This window comes from Dioscorea cayenensis, chromosome 17, assembly GCF_009730915.1.
Source record: "Dioscorea cayenensis subsp. rotundata cultivar TDr96_F1 chromosome 17, TDr96_F1_v2_PseudoChromosome.rev07_lg8_w22 25.fasta, whole genome shotgun sequence".
NCBI classification, from domain to species: Eukaryota; Viridiplantae; Streptophyta; class Magnoliopsida; order Dioscoreales; family Dioscoreaceae; genus Dioscorea; species Dioscorea cayenensis.
This window is the reverse complement of record NC_052487.1, coordinates 7085258-7107159: the sequence shown is the minus strand read 5'-3', so window position 1 is coordinate 7107159 and position 21902 is coordinate 7085258. Positions and strand designations below refer to the sequence as shown.

The window sequence follows — 21902 nt, the reverse complement described above, 5'->3', positions numbered from 1 at the left end:
TAGTGGATGAGGAAAATGAATTCTGTGATTTAGATTACAGTTTCAATGGGGAAACAAATGAAGAAAATGGAAATGATTTTGCAAGGATTAGGGCTAATGTAGAAATAGAAGTAGAGGCTACAAGAGTGGCAAGTGATGATGATAATGTGGAATTTAACTAGGTAAGGTCTTAAGAAAGTCAGTCATGCTCTTCAACAGATAAGGAGTGCTTGGTTCTTGTTAGACCCAGATATGCATAATTGAATGAGGAAGTTGATATAAAGATTTCACAATTTAAGATAAACACAAAATATAGAAGTTTCAAACAATTTAAAGAAGCTGTGAAGAATTATGGGATCATGAATCATTACATAATGAATCTTAACCCTAATAATAAAAGGAAACGCAAAGTATTTTGTAAGAGAGGCTGCCTCTTCTACTTATAGGCTTCCCCCATGGTTAGTAAAACGAACACAATTCAAATTAAGGAAGGGGCTTTGGAACATGAGTGTTCAAGAGACCATGTTAATAGGCTTGTCAATGCAGATTGGATTACCATGACTTATTTAGGATAGATCTTTCATGGAGGATTGTTGAAATCATTCAAGCTATTAAGAGAAACCAAGAAGTTGATATTGGTAGACTGAAAGCCTAAGGGCCAAGTGCATTGCCAATATGTATATTAAGTTCATTGTTTTTTCTATTAGCATTGCACATTAGAAATGAGAACTTACTCCTTTTTTCCCTATTCCCTTGTATTTTTTCTTATTGTAATGATAGGATTATAAATGAGGATGAGGAGTTCCAAATCAAAAGGTTGTATGCTTACATGCTAGAATTCATGAAGTCCCATCCTAATTCAAACGTTATTCTCATATGTAATGATGAAGGGGTCTAACAATCCATCTATGTTTGCCTGGCTCCATTAATATGAATCTTTTTGGTTTGGGCAATTTTGTATAGATAATGCTTTAGTAAAGCTGCAGAACCAATGTTATATACAATGTTTTTTTGTAAACGTGCATTTTCTAAAGTGTACTGAATTCCATATGTAAATTTATTAATTAAATTCTTTTTTTCCTACATAATTGTGCCTAAGTGTCTCATTGTTACCAAGTGTAGTTTCAGTTTTCTGCTGAATTGTGCAAAATCAAATTTTGATGGAATGCTTTGATTGCTTATGTAGATTTATATTGAATATCAATGTGCAGTATCATGAGACTATGAATTTATTAATTGAATATTTTCTTTACTTAATTATTCTAATTCACTGTAAATGTCTCAACTAAATCTTTTTATATGTATTGGACTTAGTTTAAATGTTTCACTTAAACATTTTTTATTTTATATAAAAATTAAAGGGTTTATTTAAATGCAACCACAAATGAGAATATAGCTGATAACCCAATAAAGCACAAAAATAATAATAAAAAAAGGATGATATCTCATCAAGGGTACAACCATTGACAATACAAACACCATTGACAATAAACCTACAGATGATATTTCAAAACCAAACCTAGTGAACTCTACCAATCAAATAATATGATAATCATCATAAAAAAAAGTTAGCGCATCATCAAGAATAATGAAATGGAGAGCTAGGGCATCATCAGTGGTGGTTGGCTAAGAGAATGTGGCTTCTTTAAACGTGAGAGAAGGCCGACATGGAGGATGACTGATGACATGGGCAAAAATAGGTGGCATGGCTTTGTCAACATGTCATTCAAGTACTACCATAAACTTTACGGCATCCAACTCATCATACTTTATTCATAATCTCTCGGGTGACAACCTTGTGAAATAGAGTAAAAGTTGGGTAACTATTTTGATTCAAATTGATGTTTGGACCCAAAAATGAAATTAACCAATAATTTGATACTCTCTCAAAAGATTTACCCGCCTTTAGTTTCTCTGATACATGTAAACAACATTGAAGAGGGTTATACCTATTAGTTGTTTCTGTGGAACATGAAACAAATAGATTTTAGGAATAGGAAAAATATCCACATCAAGCTTGAGAAATTATCTCTCTTAGACCTCCTATGAGAAAGCTTAAATGATTATTTTGGAGGTCATTACAGATTATTCCATAATACTCAAATTGGCATTCCACAAATCAATGGAATGCATGGCATTCTTGGCGTGCTTCCCTCCATCAAGGCATCACTACTTGAAATCTATGAAATCATCGGAGTAAATAATATGACTTCTCATTTTGTGAGATCATTGGAGGTAACATTATAGTGAACATTATTGTGCATGATGTTTTTCAACTTAGGACTTCTTATCACTCTTTATTAGGTTTTGGCTTCTGGCAATTTTCTCTAAAGGACTTGTCTTCACTATTTTGTTGAATCAATATTCTTTTTGACTGCTATCTTAGAATGCTCAGTAAAAATATAGGTGTTACTCTTGCTAATATGATGTATCTTTTCTCACTTTTGCTTGTGCTAAACATCTTAGTAGTTCAAATTCATATGATTCAATAGTGTTCAACTACACAGTTTCTCAATTAAATTCTCAGGAAAGAGACTATAAGAAAGTGGATGTGTGGATAAAATGTCATTTATCTTGATGTTCTAAACCTACTTATTAGTAAATGAATTAGTGCAGATATGCCTGATGAAAGCTGGATAAATTGCTTAGAAAAGGACTTTCAACTCCTGCAGTTTTTGTTCATTGACACCATCACTTGCACCGATTATTGGAATGTGATTGAAGGAGTCATCATGGTTGCAAAGGATTTTCAGGAACTGTATTCATCTTCAGCATATCACACATTTCCAAAAATTGTTCAAATGTGGCTGCTGGGGTCTTCATCTAGTAAACCATATAACTGAACCGATTACTTAACCATTTGAACAAAGACAGGCTTCAGCTCAAAGTTGTTCTTCTTGATGGTGACCTTACAATACTATACCGTGAACCATTTAATGTCAGCTTGGAATAATCAAATAACGTCCTTGGATGTTCTTCCTATTATGCCATTATTCCAAAGTGTTCACCTTCCAATTATGCCGATGCTGTTGATATTTTTTCTTTTGATAACATTGTTCTCAACCTAGTTCCAATCAACTACTTGATGTTGATGTTATCTTCCACTTATTTGATAAAAAGTAGCTATATGTGAAAGAAATGAAGAAAGCTATAGTAAAGGAAAATAATACATTAAATAAAAATATATTGCTATAAACCCTAAACCGTAATATATTAATAAACTCATGATTGTTATAAATAAATATTATAATGGATTCCTACTATAGTAAATCACTGTAGCAGGCGGCATTAATGAAGCAAACATCTAGAAAACACTGTAGCAGCCGCCGATATTGTTACTATTCCACTAACCAGGGTATTTTAGACCGTCGGATCAAATCAATCCTAACGGTTCATTCAATTCTTATAAGCCTATAAATACCCTCTCTCATTTGTATTTTGAGTATAAGAAGAGAAGGAAAAGAGAAAGAGAAATAAAGAAGAGGGAAGAATAAGAACATGTGAATTTTAAAGGGTTTTTGGTAAATATTCTGGCTTGTTATTCTTATTACTCTCTTTGTAGTCATAAAATATTCTTAACACGTTATCGGCACGAACATACTCATATGGCTTTAATTTTCCTTGCCTCATCTTATATATATCATATATATGGAATCTATTTTTAACACTGAAAGAAGGGAGGTCCGGCAGGTTAGCATAATACTACTAGCAAACCATACATTTTATTTAATTCATAATTTCAGTCAACCATACATATATAAGATTTTCTTAAAAGCATACATAAAAAACATACAGTACAAAAGTCACTGAGGCTAACAATACGAGTACATCTAAAATAAACATGAAAAACAATATTATTAATATTACAATGAGTTTTTCCATCAAATCCAAATCATCTAGCATGGTCTTCCACAAGTTTGCCGCGGCGATCCTCCGATCCGGGCAATTGTTGACAAAATCAGGTAAAAGTCCGCCAGGCCTTTTTTCTCTTCTCCGTCGGCCCTTCTCTCTCCTCTGCCGGCCCCTTCGATTTTCTCCGTCGGCCGCTTTTCTCCGTTAGCCTCTACTCTCTTCTCTCCCTTATCTTTCCTTCTTCTTCCCTCTTAACTCATACTCACTTTCAAACAAAACTTCATTCATAATGCTCCAATAATTGCACCGTATGAACAATACTATATATGAATAGTATCATATATGAACAATACCCTATGTATATACAGTGTATATGATTTATATTTTATTCTACACACTCTATTCTAATTACTTGCTATATTGTTATTTTGAAGAAAATGGCAAATATGGCAAAAAGAGAATTCGAGGCCCTTCAAATCTCAGGAAGCAATTATGTATTCTGGAGCCTCGATATCAAGCTCCATCTGAAAGCAAGGAACTTGAACAAAACTATTGAGGCTAATGACAATGAGCCTAATGATAATAAGGTGAAAGCCTTAATATTTATAAGGCATCATGGCTTGAAGAATGAATATTTGACCATTAAGGATCCATAGGAATTATGGTTATCCCTAAAATAATGATTTGAACATCTAAGAATGGTCTACTTGCCCAAGGCATGTAATGATTAGTCAAGCCTTAGGTTTCAAGACTTTAAAAGCATGCAAGAATATAATTTTGAGATATTTAAAATTGTTTTAGTGCTACGTCTCTGTGGAGAAACAGCGACGGAAGGTATGATGCTCAAGAAGACATTTACAACATTTCAACCACGAAATGTTATATTACAACAACAATATAGAGAAAAGAATTTCATAAAATTTTCTGAATTAATTTCTTGTCTCCTTGCTGTAGAGCAAACAATGAATTGTTGATGCAGAATCATCAATCTCGACCATCTGGATCAGCACCACTGCCAGAAATTAATTTTGGGCAAAGAAGATGGCATGGTCACTGTATTGGTTTTAAAAACCGCGGTGGTCGAGGATGATGCGGTTGTGATGGGGTCCGAAAAAATATTGGTCCGCTCGATAGAAAAATTGATGTACATCAACAAAAGCATCAAAGCCACAAGATATGGTCAGAGACAAAGAAGGATATCTGCTATCGTTGTGGCCTAGAAGGTCATTGGTCCAGAATTTGCAGGACCCCTAAACATTTTGTCCATCTTTACCAAGAATCACTTAAAAATAAGAAAGGTAAAGATATTGAGACAAATTTTGCAGACAACCTATAGTTGATCCAATTGAGAATACTTCTATAAATAATTTAAATGTAACTGAAAATACATATTTAGATATGTCAGATTTCCTTATAGACTAAATTGTAATATGTCTTTATGTTTTATTAAATTATGTTTTTCTTCTGTTTTGATAGAATATGGCTAATGATGAATGCATTGTTGATTGCGGGACAAATCATACTATTTTGACAAGAAAAATATATTTTTTATCCTTATCAATGAGAAAGGCATGTATGCCAGAATATCAGGGTCATCAGACCTGGTTGAAGGTTCTAGAGAAGCAGCATTGATGTTGCCAAATGGGACATCCTTGCAGATGAAAAATGCTCTATATTCCCCTAAGTCTAGGAGGAACCTTTTAATCTTTAAAGATATACATCTCAATGGATATCATGTAGAGATGGTTGATAAAGAAGGAAAAGAATATCTTTATATTACAAAAATTATTTCATGCCAAAAACGTGTACTTGAAATCTTTCCCTGTAAATCCATAGGATTATATTTTACACGTATTAAAGTGATGGAATCACATATGGTATTAACCCGAAAGGTTAATAACCATGAGATACTTAAAATATGGCATGAAAGACTTGGACATCCTGGTGCTATTATGTTGCGACGGATTATTACTAGTTCTCATGGATACCCACTGAAGGATTATAAAATCCTAACACATAATGAATATGCATGTTCAACATGCTCAATGAGAAAGCTAATGACCAGACCTTTTATAACTAAGGTAACTGACAACGCCCTTTGCGTATGTCCCGCAAGTGCACGGATTTGTCAAGTAATAAAAATCCCAGGTGAGTGGGTATCATATCCACAGGGAGTAGGGAGTAAAAATACTTGAATTGTTTCTTAACTAAGCAAAGATGAATAGGGATTTGATTGACAATATGTAATGTAAACAAAAGTAAAAGAGACAAGAGAGAATGCACAAGTAAAGGGGAGGTAAGGCAATCGATATAAATGGAGTACCCGGATATTGTTCCGCCTAGGATAATTGTTTCAAGTGCAAAAACCCTCTATTATGCTTTCTGACAATGCATTAATGAGTCGTGGAGATCCTTCAATACATGATCCCAAATCTAAAGTCAACCATGCCTAACTCTATACATGTCCCAGAGGAGAAATTGAACAATCTCTCAACCTTGTACTCGTATAGAATCGCAATGAGTTCTAGGGATTCCAAGTGATAAATCCTCTTCCTAGATGTAGACCTAACCCTTTGGTCCAGATGAAAGGTCCCTAGTCACAATTAAGCCCTAGATGCTAAAATCACTTCAATACTTCACTCTATTGCCTCTGTAACTAAGCCCCAGCGGAAGGTCATTCCTTAGCCCATTCACTCTACTATGACCATAAAGAAATCGAGGAAATAGAGGTAGGATAAATCACACTGGAGGGGAAAGGGGATGCTCCGCTACCTCTCGACTCACCCTTTCAACCTTCTCCAATCAAGCTTTGTCTAACTCTTGTGGTGTATCACTCACTCACAAGGGTTTCCAAAAAGACCTCTCAACCCTAGTGTCACTCTAAGGGAGTATTCACACAATCAAGCATTCAAGATTGGAACTCAATTAAAACATCAAGTAATGAAAGTATAATAAAAGGTTTAATGAAACAAATACATCTTAGGATTCACAAATCCAAGTACCAACTAGGGGGTTTAGCTCTCCATGGAGTTAGTTACAATAAACAATGAAATCGAATGTAAAAGCAAACAATCCATAGAAAACCCCCTTGATAGTGATGACGATGGTCTTGTGGAGAAGCCTCGACTCTTCCAAAGGTCCCTTTGTCCGGGCTAGGATACACCTCGCCAGATCAGTGCCGACGAAAGCTCTCCAACTAACCTTCTTCCAAATGGAGCGTGATGTCCAAGCCGTAGAACTTCTCCAAATCCCTAGCCAATACCTCTCAAAACCCTAGCCGCTGGCCTCTCTCAAGTTGGGGAAAAGATGGAGAAAAAATGCTAAAATCGAGGATGAAATCAGCTTTAAATAGGTATGGAATTGGGTATCCACATGCACCTGTGGATTCTCCACACAGGCCTGTCGAATTCCACATGGGCGTGGATAATTTCCACACGCTTGTATGGATTCTCTGGAATTCTTTTTTTCAGCCGGTTGTGAATAGTACCTGCTACAGTACTGGCCCGAAACACCCCCCGAATCAATGTTTTCATCAAGGTCACATAAACGGACACACATTTACATCATAGATCGCTTTGCTTCTTCAACAACGGCTTCATCGGTGAAGATTTTACTATTAATGCACAAGCCATGATACTCGAATATGACTGCCTTCGTGCCCCTCCAAATCATTGTGCTAACTTGAATACACGGTGGTTGGCACACATTCTCGCATCTTGAACCAGACTTATGTCTTCGCGTTTGATCCTTCGGAAAATTTCTTCCAAATAGTGCGTTCACGATCTACATTAGCTTCTTTTTTAACTTTCAGCTTCATAACCCAATATGCATGAAAGTAACACAAATGCACACATATTAGCGGTGAAACCCGATAAAAGTAATGCTCATCATAAGGAAAGAACACTCCGCATTCTTATCACACAAGCACTTATCAGTAACTGGTGAATCTCTTAAATTTTTAGAAAGAATACAAGGAGACATATGTGGACCAATACATCCATCATGTGGACCATTTAGGTATTTTATGGTTTTAATCGATGCATCGACTAGATGGTCCCATGTTTTAGTTCTGTCTAGAAGGAATGTAGCATTTGCAAGGTTATTGGCACAAATTATCAGGCTTAAAGCACAATTTCCAGATTATCCCATAAAGACAATTCGTCTTGATAATGTTTGTGAATTTTCATCAAAATCATTTTATGATTATTGTATGGTAGTTGGAATACATGTTGAGCATCCAGTAGCTCATGTACATACCCAAAATGGGTTGGCAAGAGTCATTAATTAAAAGACACTAGATTATCGTCCGTCCAATGTTATTAAGGATGAAACTGCCTATAAGTGTGTGGGGTCATGCTATTTTGCATGCTGCAGCTTTAATATGGATCCGACCCACTTCATGTAATTCATATTCACCACACCAACTTGTTATGGGTAAAGAGCCTGATATTTCGTATATAAGAATATTTGGTTGTGCAGTATATGTGCCAATACCGCCACCAAATTGTACAAAAATGGGTCCACAACGCAGACTTGGTATATATGTTGGTTATGATTCCCCTTCAATTATACGATATTTAGAACCATTAACAGGGGATGTATTTACTGCAAGATTTGCCAAATGTTATTTTGATGAATCTGTCTTCCCTTCATTAAGGGGAGAAATGATTACTCAAAATAAACCAAAAGAAATTGATTGGAATACATCACGATTACATACATATGATCCTCGTACCAATGAGTGTAAACTTAAAGTTCAAAGGATTATTAAATTGCAAAATATTGCAAATGAAATACCTGATGCATTTACTGATACTAAAATGGTAACCAAATCATATATACCAGCTACCAATGCTCCTGCAAGAATTGAGATTCCTAAGAATCCATTGAAAGAAAATCAAGTAGAAAATAAACCACGACAAAAACGTGGAAGACCAATTGGCGCCAAAGATTCAGCTCCTGGAAAAAGAAAGTAGAAAAAAAGAAAAGGATCTTCCATGTAAAAAGGGAGAGAAAATTTCTGAAAATGTAAATGAAGAATCAATGGGGAATGATATTTCTGAAAATTAAATGAAGAATCAATGGGGAATGATATTTCTGAAAATGTTGAAAATTCAATTTTCTATGTAGATGATGGTCAAAGATTGAATCGGCATGAGACTCGAAATAAATGATATATTCATCAACAATGTAACTACAGATATAGAAATAAATGCTGATAATGATCCAGAGCCACGATCTATTGAAGAATGTCGACAAAAAAATGATTGGCCAAAATGAAAAGAAGCTATCCAGGGTGAGCTAAATTCCCTAATCAAAACGTTAGGTGTTTGGGCCGATAGTGCCAACACTAGAAGGGATAAAACCAATAGGTATAAATGGGTGTTCGTGAGAAAAAGAAATGAAAATAATAAAATTGTGAGATACAAAGCAAGACTAGTTGTTCAAGGTTTTTCTCAAATGCCTGGTATTGATTATGAAAAAACATATTCTCCTATAATCGATGGAATTACTTTTCGATTTTTAATTGTCATGGCAGCAAGTAATAAATTAGATATGTAGTTGATGGATGTTGTTACAGCATATCTATATAGATTACTTGAAAATGACATATATATGAAAATCCCTGAAGGATATAAAGTAACAGACATTACAAATCAACAACATTTATAGTCTATTAAATTGCAGAGATCTCTCTATGGATTAAAACAATCTGGACGGATGTGGTATAAGCATCTCAGTGAATATCTTATAAAAGAAGAGTACCAAAATAATAGTATATGTCCATGTGTGTTTATTAAAAGTTATACTAACAGTTTTGTTGTGATAGTAGTATATGTGGATGATTTAAATCTTGTAGGCACTCCTTCTGAAATTACAATTGCAGCATCATATCTGAGAAAATAATTTAAAATGAAAGATTTGGGAAAGACCAAATTCTGTCTAGGTATACAAATTGAGCACTTATGCTCAGGAATATTTGTGCATCAATCAACCTATATAGAAAAGGTGCTCGTCCAGACTCTTAATGTTCAGAAAGATCCATTTCATCCACCTGAAAAAGAAGAAATCATTCTTGGTCCAGAAACTTCATATCTAAGTGCAATTGGTGCATTAATGTACCTTGCAAATAATACAAGACCAGATATAGCTTTTGCAGTAAATCTTCTAGCAAGATACAACTCTACACCGACACGAAGACACTGGAGAGGAGTAAAATATGTGCTATGTTATTTACGAGGAACTACAGATCTGGGCTTATTCTATCCACAAGAATCTTCATCCAACCTCATAAGCTTTGCTGATGCTGGGTATCTGTTTCATCCTCACAAAGGGCGATCTTAGACTGGATACATATTTTCTTATAATGGTACAGCTATCTCATGGTGTTCCACAAAACAAACTCTTACAGCTACTTCATAAAATCATGCCGAAATTCTAGCTCTCCATGAAGCAAGTCGTGAATGCTAATGGTTACAATATATGATTGGGCATATACAGTCATCATGCAAATTACCATTAGTAATAACAAATACTACATTAATTTACGAAGACAACAGTGCTTATATTTCTCAAATACAAGGAGGTTATATTAAAGGTGACAGAACGAAGCATAAATCACCAAAAATTTTCTACACTCATGATCTCCAGAAAGAAGGCGTTATATAAGTTTAAAAGATTCAATCCAATGAGAATCAAGCTGATCTATTGACAGAATCACTTCCTAAGTGCATTCAACAAAGACTTATATATAAAATCGGGATGAGAAGACTTAAGGTTTTAAGTACTTTTGATGTAAGTTAAAGGTTATTTATTTGAGGGGGAGACTGTACTCTTTTTTCCTTCGCCAAGGTTTTTGTCCCAATGGGTTTTTCCTGACTGTAGCAACTATCTAGAAAACACTATAGCAGCTGCCGGTACTATTACTATTCCACCAACCAGGTTATTTTAGACCGTCGAATCAAATCAATACTGACCGTTCATTCAATTCTTGTAAGCCTATAAATACCCCCCTCCTCCTCTCATTTGTATTTTGAGTATAAGAAGAGAAGGAAAAGAGAAAGAGAAATAAAGAAGAGGGAAGAAGAAGAACAGGTGAATTTTGAAGGGTTTTTGGTAAATATTTTGGCTTTTTATTCTTATTACTCTCTTTGCATTTATAAAATATTCTTAACAATGATAAATAAAGTACATTATTAAATTTAAATTATTTATAAACAATAATATTAGGAAACACAAACACTTTATCTTGCTGATAACATCAAATAAAAATTCTATTAATAATTAAAATGCTAAACATATTTTATTGTAAAATATGAACAAGCACCATACAAAATTCAAATTGAATGGGAAACATCCATAAAATTTAAATTAGCTAGCTTCCATCCATATAATTGGCTAATTTTTTAGTCGCATTTATTTAGTCAATTTGGATTATTCAATGCAATTGAATGGTGACATCAGCAACAAAAGTAGCAACAACAACAAGAATAAAAATAATAATTGTTGTTATTATTATTATTATTATTAGTTTGGTACCAAACCAATTTTTGTTCCTATAGGGTGAAGATATGGTTTACATCGTATCTTATGAACTATTGATGAATTATAACCAAAGGGTGATAAGAAATATAACTCAAACAAATCACTTAACAGATTAACACATATAAATTTCCCTAATGGGAGTTAATACAATATTTGTAAACCATGAAGTACTAGCCTAACCAGAAAATTATGTTAAAAATAAAAATGTGAATACATTTATGTATACTTTGAAAAATAAAAATATACTATGGGATATAAATGAATAATTTTTTTATAAAAAGTGGATAAACCACGACTTTATTAGAAAACTGGAAAACAAAACAAGTTGAAGTAGTACAAACTAACATTAACAACCCCAAGCAGAAGCATGGGTAGAGAAAAGAAAAGAAAAACAACAAGAACAAGAACAAGAAGAATAAGGAGTACATCACCAGAGGTGATGCACTTCTAACAATCACACACTAAAGCAGCAAAAGAAGAGAAAACACAGAGGAGTTGATGAAGTCTAGTAGAAGGTGACGGTGGTCAATTCATGCTGAAGGAAGAAGGGATCACTCTTGAGGTGGTTGTGGTGCCACTGTGTCGGGATGCTCGCTCTATCACTCATTCCAGAAAATGAGCGAATGCTTTAGATTTTGGATGGAGTCACTAGGCAGTAGTTGGTGTGGATCTCTAGCTGCAGAAAGCCATACCAGAAGCAGGTCAATGATTTTAACAATAATTGAATGAAAAGGTAAAACAAGAGAGTTAAAAATTCGATTGTTTCTTTCAAGCCAAGTATTCCAGAAAATTACTTTTGAAAGTAGATCCCAAAGAAGTCGATGTCGAATATCAATGGATGGTTTCCAAGACATCCAAACCTCTGAAATTGAAAAAGGATGGGAATGGAGGTTTAGAATTCAATGGAAAAATACCCAAATGATCATTGCAAAATCATACCTTCGAAGAAGATGATATGCTATTTCAGACCTCTTGTGACACAGAACACAAGTATCAGTGGCATTATGAATGTTACAACCTGTCATGGCTAGATTGGTAAGTGTTAGAATTTTATCCTCACATGCTAGCCAATAGAAAAGTGTTACTTTGCTTAGACAACCAACTTCTCAAAAGGGTGGGGACAGAGGACTACGCACCCCTCCATCTATAAGAAATTTATAGTAAGAGTGAACTGTAAAATGCTTGTTGTTTACTAAAGACTAGGTTTTCATATCATCTTGCTCACTAGAACAATTAGGAATGAACAAGAGCATTGGTTGAATTGCAGAAGGGGTGGTTGTTTAAAAGTTCAACACTTGATTAGTAAATGCTTGTTTGAATTGTCTAATTGTAATTCAAGGGAAGATGCAATCATTAAAAAGATCCAGCCATAGAACTTTAGGTGCTCTTCTTCTAACCAATTATCATACCACAAAAATGTTGAGGCACCATTTTTTACGGTAATTGAGGAACATAACTAGAAAGAAGGTAGAGTTTGTAATATTCTAGCACAAAAGAATGATTTGTTCTTGGGTGAAGAGTGAAAAAGTGGCTCTGGAGGTCCTCTGTTGAGGCAGCTAAAGTGAATAAGTTTGAACCAATATCCTTTCTGGCCAATATAGATTTTCCACCACCATTTACCTAGTATGGCTTTGTTAAAATCCTAGATATTTAGAATTCCCCATCCACTCATATTTCGAGGCCTACAAATTCTTTTCTAGGCAACTAGGCGAATTGACACACCGCTTGCGAGTGCGTACTACAAGTGCACTGGTTGTCAAAGTAATAAAATACCCTGATGAGTGGGTAGACGTATATACAGAGAATAGTGCTGAGAAACACAAGAATTGCTATTTAATAATAGTGAAAATGATTTAGGAGTTTTGTGAACAATAACAATGCAAATAAAAGTAAAGAAAAGGAAATAGAGTGCAAGGAATAAGGAGAGGCAATCGATGGAAAGATGGGGCACCCGGACATTGCTCACCCTAGGACTATTGTTTCAAGTGCAAGACTAGTCATTATACCTCCTAATTGACATTTAATGAGTCATGAAAATCCAAAGACACACGGTCCCAAAGCTAAGGTCAATCGTGACTAACCCTATACTATGCCCCAGTTGAAAGGGATACTCTAGATGCCTGACACTGTGTGGTGTTGTAAGAAACTCTAAGCACTCCAAGTGGTAAAACCTATTCCCTAAAATTGATCTAACCCTTTAGTCCAGGAGAAAGACCCCTAGTCATGATTAAGCCCCAGCACTAAGGATTACTTCTACACTTTACTCTGTTTCTTGCACAACTAAGCCCTAGTGGAGTTTGTCTCTTAGCACTCCACTCTATCATGACCGCAAAGAACTCTTGGAACATGGAGATATAATAAACTACATCAGAAGGGAAAAGGGACATTCCGCTACCTCTCGACTCACCCTCTCGATCCTCTCCAACCTTGCTTTGTCTAATCCTAATGGAGTGTCACTCATCCACAAGGATTACGAAGATGGATTCTCAACCCTAGGGTCACTCTAAGGGAAAAATCAATACAACAAGCATTCAAGGATGGAACTCAATTAAAACATCCATTAAAGAAGCATAATAAAGGTCAATGAAAAAAAACTCATCCTAGGGTTTACAAGTTGATAAGTGCTAGTGCGATAAGAATATGAAATGTTCTTTCCTTGTGTTGAACATTACTTTTCTCCGGTTTTAAAGCTAATATGGGTGTATTTATGTTACTTTCATGCAGGTAGGGTTGTGAGGCCGATTATGAGAGAAAGAAACCAATGTGGGTCGTAATGCACTAATTTGGAGGAAATCTTGCTAAGGTTCAAATGCGAAGACATAGGTCGGGTTCCAGATACAGGAATGTGTGTCAACCTCCTCGTACTCGAGCTACCACAACTATTTGGAGGGGCTCAAGGGAAGTCACATTCAAGCATTCCGACTTGTGCATCTAGAACAAGATCTTCACCAACATGTCCGTTATTAAAGAAGCAAGACGATCCACGACATAAATGTGTGCTTGTTTGCGTTACCTCGATGAAAGTATGGATTCGTGAGTATTTCATGCTGGTATTATAGCAGGGTATTGTAGAAAATACTGTAGCAAAAATACAGCAGCACTGTTTACAGCTGGCCGAGAAAACATGAAAACAGAGAATCCATAAGGGCGTGTGGAAATTCCACATGCCCGTGTGAAAAATCCACAGGGTCGCCCACATGGGCATGTGGATTCCCGATTCCAGCACTTTAAAAGCTGATTTCTGCCCTGATTTCAGCATTCTTTTCTCTATCTATTCCCCAACTTGAGAGAGGGTGGCGGCTAGGGTTTTGATAGGTATTATCTTGGGTTTTGGGGAGGTTCTACGGCTTTGACATCGTGCACCGTTTGGAAGAAGGTTAGTGGGAGAGCTTTCGTCGGCACCGATCCGGCGAGGTGTATCCTAGGCCATGTAAAGGTACCCTTGCGACAAGTAGAGGACTTTCCACAAGACCATCGCCATGACTAACGTGTTGGGTTTTCTATGGATGCTTTGTTTTTACATTCGATTTCATTGATTGTATCTAGTTCCATGCAGAGCTAAACCCCTAGTGGTTACTCAGGTATTTGTGAACCCTAGGATGTATTTGTTTTATTGAATATCTTTATTATGCTTTCAATTAATTGATGTTTATTGTGAGTTCTAATCTTGGAGACTTGATTGTATGAATACTCTCCTAGAGTGACACTAGGGTTGAGAGTTCTTGTTGGTAACTCTTGTGAGTGAGTGACACACCATCAGAGTTAGACAAAGCTAGATTAGAGAGGGTTGAGAGGGTGAGTCAAGAGGTAGCGGAGAGTCTCCTTTCCCCTCCGGTGTGATCTATCCTACCTCCATGTTTCAAGAGTTCTTTGCGGCTATAGTAGAGTGAATGGGCTAAGGGATGATCTTCCGTTGGGGCTTAGTTGTGAGTGCAACAGAGTGAAGCGTTGAAGTGATTTTAACACCTAGGGCTTGATTGTGGCTAGGGATCTTCCACCTGGACCAAAGGGTTAGGTCTATATATAGGAATAGGATTTATCACTTGGAATCCCTAGAGCTCTTTGTAATTCTATGCGAGTGCAAGATTGAGAGGTTATTCAATCTCTCCTCCGGGACATGTATAGAGTTAGGCATGGTTGACCTTAGATTTGGGATCATGTAATTAAGGATTTCCATGACTCTTTGTTACATTAATTAAGAAGTATAATAGAGGATTCTTGCACTTGAAACAATTTTCCTAGGCGGATCAATGTCCGGGGACCCCTTCTTTATCGTTTGACTTACCTTCTCCTTTACTTGTGCTCTCTATCTTGTTGCTTTTATTTTCATTATTTTATATTTTGTCACACTTATCACTATTCATCTTCCACGTTAGTTAAGAAACAACTTAAGTGTCTTTATTCACTACTCTCTGTGGATAAGACACCCACTCATCTGGGATTATTACTTCAACACCCGTGCACTTACGGTTTACATGCATATACGGACGTATCAAGTTTTTGGAGCTGTTGTCGGGGAGTAGGCGTTTATAGATACTTTGCACTTTGTTTTCTTAGCTATTCATTCATTCTATTTCATATCTTCTTTTCTATCATCGTTCTGATTTTGTTTTCTTTCTTTTGGTGTAGCTCTATGTTATAACCCGAGGGAACCCTTCGATATTGATTGAAAGAGATCCCAAGCTCTAACATACACTTAGAAGAAAAGGGAAAGAACCTATGCAAGAACAGTATAATCTAGCTGAATTGGAAGTAGAAGAATCTGAAAACATGGCAGAACAGAATGAGCAGCAGCGGACATTATCCAATTATGGCAGACCTTCAATATTGGGGACACAATCGACCATTGTGCATCCCCCGATTACAGCTCAGAACTTTGAGCTAAAGCCGGTATTCATCCATATGTTGCAGCAATCCGCACAGTTTAATGGTTTGGTCGATGAGGATCCGAACAGTCATATAGAGAACTTTCTCGAGGTGTGCGACATGCATAAGATAAATGGGGCAACCGATGATGCCATCAAGTTGAAAGCCTTCCCATTTTCCTTGAAGGGGAGAGCGAAGCAGTAGCTAGACTCATTACCTGGAGCATCAATTACCATATGGTAGGAGATGGCAGAAGCTTTTCTTGCCTATTATTTCCCTTCCGAAAAATCTACAAAGCTTAGGAATGAGATCTCATCCTTTGTACAATTGGAATTGGAGTCTCTATTTAAGACGTGGGAAAGGTTCAAGGAGCTCCTGAGAAAGTGTTCGCAACATGGATTCCCAAAGTGGATGATTGTTTAGACCTTTTACAACGGTTTAAATCTAAGTACAAGGCAACTCTTGGATGCGGCAGTAGGAGGTACCTTAGGTAGTAAGACCCCCGGTGAGGCCCGTCAACTAATTGAAGAAATGGGGTTAAACAACTACCAATGGAATGCTAGGGAGAAGAAAAAGGTGGCCGGCCTCCATGAGATAGATACAGTAACTTCATTGGCGGCTCAAGTGGAATCATTGAGTAAGAAGTTAGATCTCCTAACTTCGAATAGAGTAGCGGCTTTGATTACTTGCACTGGGTGTGGTGGAGGACATGCTCCCTCTGATTGCTCGATCTCTATTTGTGATGCATCTTCGGTTGAGAATGTCGATTTTGTAGGTAATGCTATGAGGAATCAAGGAAAACCATACAGCAACACCTATAATCAGGGTTGGAAGAGTCATCCCAATTTCTCATGGAGCAAGCAAGGTCGACAAAAGGCCATGGGCCACCGGGTTTCCAACAACAACAACAAGCCCCAAACATGGAAAACAGAGTTTTAGGTTTGGAGACCCGGATGAACGATTTGGAGAAGGCCTTAACTAGGTTTATGCAATTATCTGATACAAGGTTCCAATCAGTTGAGGCTATATTTCGCAGCCACACCGCCTCTTTGCATAATCTTGAAAATCAAGTAGGGCGATTGCGAAGTCCTTATCGAAAAGGCCACAAGGAAGCTTGCCGAGTAACACCGAGACCAACCCTAGAGAGGATTTGAAGGCGTTCACTTTGAGAAGTGGTCGTGAGGTTGAGGGTAAGCTTCCAAGTGAGAAGCCCAATGAACATGCACTCGAGGTTATAGAGGTTGAGAAGGGAGCAAGCAAAGAGAAGGAGGTGGCACCCCCACCTTTCAAGCCAAGAATCCCTTATCCCTCTAGATAGAAGAATGACCAAGGGGATGAATAGTACAAGAAGTTCCTGAGTTTGTTCAAACAACTCCACATCAATATTCCTTTTGTTTAGGCATTAGCTCAAATGCCTAAGTATGCAAAATTCTAGTAAGATTTGTTGACAACAAGAGGAAGTTGGAGGACAGTGCTTCAGTGGTCATAGATGCTTCTTGCTCGGCGGTGTTGCAAAAGAAAATGCCGAACAAGAAGAAAGACCCGGGAAATTTCATCGTTCCGTGTAACATTAGCAATTTGGGTGAAGAAATGGCATTGGCGGACTCAGGGACCAGTATCAACGTCATGCCATACACCTTATTTAAGAAGCTAGGCTTGGGAGAGCCTACGCCCACTCGGATGACTTTGCAATTGGCGGATCGAACAGTGAGACATCCGAGGGATATCATTGAAGACGTGCTTGTCAAGGTGGACAAGTACATATTTCCTGTAGACTTTGTGGTGCTAGACGTCGATGAGGATGCGGATGCACCCTTGATACTTGGGAGGCCGTTCTTGCGGAATTCTAAAGCAATGATTGACATGGACGGCGGAGAGTTAACATTGAGAGTTGGAGATGACAAGCTCACATACCGCCTTGCTGAAGCCATGCGGCATTCTCTTGATTTCAATGATACTTTGTATTTTCTAGACACTACTGATGAGATTTTTGATGAATATATGCAGGAAATGTTCAATCTAGACCCGTACTAGGGTTTGTTTGACCAAGAGATGGACAATGAAGGAATCATGATGCTTGGTTCGATGGAAGAAGTACCATCTACCCCGGGGTTCATGAAGAAGGTGCTTCGGAAGATGAAGAGGGCTAGGAGATGCCACCGGAAACACTCCAAGGCTGTTGGAGACATGCGCGAACCGAATAAATTGGATGAATCATTGCTAGGTGGTCCAAAGTCTGATAATTCTCCCTCTACCTTCAAGAGACTTTGCTCATCATGTTTTCAAGTGATGGGTAAGAGGGAAACCTTCATCTATGAGCCCCCATGAGGTAAGACGAGGTACGTCAAGCTAAGCGATGTTAAACAAGCAATTCTTGGGAGGCAACCCAAGTGTTTACTATTTTCTTAATTTGGTAGTTTAGTGTTTGCTTGAATAAATTGTTGAGTGTTGGTGTCTTGATTTGTAGATGCTTTTACTGTGATTTTCTCGTGGACTTGTAATTTCACTGTGTGTTTTCATGTGAATTTGATGAAGTTCTGGTCGTTTGAGCTATCTATCATGTTTCTCACTAGTATAGTTTGCATATTAGGGCAGGCTCTGAGTGTGTAAACATGTTCAGAAATTTTCTGCAGAACATGGAGAGTTTTCTAAGGCATCCAGAGAAAACACACGGGCGTGTGGAATTAACACACGCCCGTGGTTTTGTATTGCGAGCACATCCAGAGAAGACACAGGGCCGTGGACTCACCCCTGTGAACGACCTTGTGATTTTTGCACGCCCATGGGTAATTTCCACACGGGCATGTGATTTTTTACAGAGACTTCGCAAACTATCCCGAGAGCACACAGGGGCGTGGACTCACCCCTGTGGGCAAACTTGTGAAATACGCACGAGCGTGGGTAATATCCACACACCCGTGCGGATCTCTGCAGATGAGATATCTCCATCCCGAGAAGACACAGGGGTGTGCGGCTACCCCCGTGAGTTGGGCTTGTGAATGCCTATGCCCATGCGTAATTTCCACACGGGCGTGTGAAACACTTAACGATTTTTCTCAGGTGGACAATGAAGCCACAGGGGCATGCGGCAAACCCTGTGGGTCAGGCGCACGGGCGTGGGTATTTACCACATGGCCGTGTATTTGCGTTCTGAGGCAGTGAGTGTTTTCCCGAGAGTACACAGGAGCGTGCACCTACCCCTGTGAAGCTTTCCTGTGGAGGCACACGGGCGTGGGTAATCTCCGCACGCCCGTGCTGTTGTACATAACGCCAAGAGGCGTGAGTCCTTTTTAAAGGATCATCGTTTCTTCTAATTCCTACACTCCCTCTTCGCCTTAGAGAACCCTCACACTTCTTCCCGACTTTGCACTGCTGTATTTGGATGGATTTTTGCGTGGTTTTCCGGCTGCTTCAAGGTTTTCGACTTCAACTCGTCGATAGGCCCTATCTTTTGTTCTCTTCGTAAATTCTTGATTTTAATCAATGAAACTGGTGAATAATGATTTGTTTCTATAATTAGAATGAGTATGCATGTTTAGAATGAAGTTAAAAGCGATTTAACAGTATATTTTGTGATTTTTGAGTCATGGTCGTGCCTTTTTCACGCCCCGTGGATCCACACAGCCGTGCGGAAATTCAACACAACGGTGTGGATTTTTGCAACATTGCTTAATTGATTTGTTTGATTAGTTTTGTTTCAAATTTTGCAAATTATGGCACCTAGGTCAGAGAACCAAGCTGATAAGCGACCGTGTGAGTCATCTCCTGAGTCTGAGGGTATGAGATTCACTATACCCGAGCATCAGGCCCGTTTCGAGCATTTGTCGAGACTTCGGTTCATACAGATTCAATTCTTAGACACGAGCATACTGAGAGATTTACAGTAGGGAGACGAGTTCGCCGATAAGGTTGAGGATTTCATGTCGGTGGGTGGTTGGAGGCAGTTGTTGTCGATTAGAGAGCCAGCCATCCGTGAGCTTACACTGGAGGTCTTGTCGTCATTCAAGTTCGATAGATCCTATTCGAGATTCAACAGCCTCGATGTCATTCAGTTCAGAGCACTTGGACATTACTATATTCTGAGTATCACTTAGCTCTCAGTTTAACTCAGCTTGTACGAGGAGGCATTTACAGACACTGAGGAGTATTCTCAGTTACCGACAGATTATCTTGCAGACTTGACTCCGCAGTGAGCGTACAGAGTATTATGTGTTCAGGGCCAGTATGAGCCAGGGGTGTCCAAGACCACGTGTCTTTCCTAACCTGCGTATCGATATCTACATACCATCATGAGCAGGTCGGTGAATGGTCATGGTGATAACACTGCCGTTCTGAGCCGGCAGGAGCTTTTGTATTTGTATTCGATGATGCAGCGGATACTGATCCATCTAAAGCACATCATCGCTAAGTACATTCGACATTAGGGCCAGTATGCCAGATTGGGAGCGATCATCTCGAGTCCATACATTACGAGATTGGCTCTGGGTATGGGTCTCTTAGGCGCGATTTGTGCGGCCGAGAAGACGAGTATACCTGCGCCCCTGAGCCTGGAGATGATGAGATTGTTGGGCATGGTTTGCAGGGTTTGGATGGGGTTTTATGCTCTGGGGCTACCAGTTCCGGTGATGATACCGAGGCTTATGAGCCTACCCTCGAGCCAAAGCCAGCACTGATGGAGACTAAGGCACCTCATATGGGAGAGGATCCACCCCCAGTACGCATGTTTTCACCATCTCGAGCCCATGATCATTTTGAGAGGCTCGAGAGTGCTGTGGGGGTGATACTGACAGAGGTCTCTGAGCCCCGAGCAGAGATTGCTGAGATTTGGGCTGCGCAGGCCACACAGCATATAGAGTTCATGGCACGTTTCAACATGTTACAGTGGATTTTAGAGCGAGACGTCACCTCGTCATTTGTCCTACGGCCGTGAACTCCACCGGCATGTCCAACACCTCCATCCCCTATTCCAGCACCGCTTGACTCACCATGTACTTCATCACCAGCACTAACAGTAGGAGAGGAGCCAAAGAATGACACCGACACTTGATTTGTTTTTTTTTCATTTCTTTTACTTTTGCACTTATATTTTGGACTTGTATTCTCAGAAACGACTCCCCTTCTGAGTTTATCTTTTATTTTGCTGTCTCGAGTTGTATTCATGACTTCATCTTTTATATACTCGAGTTATTTAATTTTTATTGAGCTTCACTGAACCCCCTCTTGTATGTGTGCAGATGGTCTTGTCATCATGAGAATTGAGAACTTTGTTATGGGCACGGCCAAGGTGTTTCGGTACTTGCCAGTGTGAGCTTCACAACCCGTTGGAACAACACTCACAAGGACTTAGCTCCATCAAATGCAACACTAGGAGTCAGGGGAGTATTGTTTTGATTGCTTATCCCACATTCGAATTTAATTGATATACATTATCAGTGAGCTTGCATGAGTACATTGGGGACAATGTACAACTTAAGTGTGTGGGGTACTTTCATAGTGCACACATCTTTTATATTAGTTTTGATTGATATACATTCTCACATAGCCAATGGCAGTTCACCTTAGTTGCAATAATTATATTTGTGAGCATCGGATAATTTTAACATTGAATATTCTCATGCTCTAGTTTTTGCTTGAATTTCTAGGAATTTTTGCCCGTTTAA

General features: G+C 38.2%; 1 non-coding gene across 1 annotated transcript; it reads right to left on the bottom strand.

Moving 5' to 3' along the window:
• Positions 1–16536: 16536 nt before the first annotated feature.
• LOC120281455 lies at positions 16537–16643 on the bottom strand. The gene has a single exon (XR_005542595.1). It is a non-coding gene; the product is annotated as a small nucleolar RNA R71 (small nucleolar RNA).
• Positions 16644–21902: the final 5259 nt, after the last annotated feature.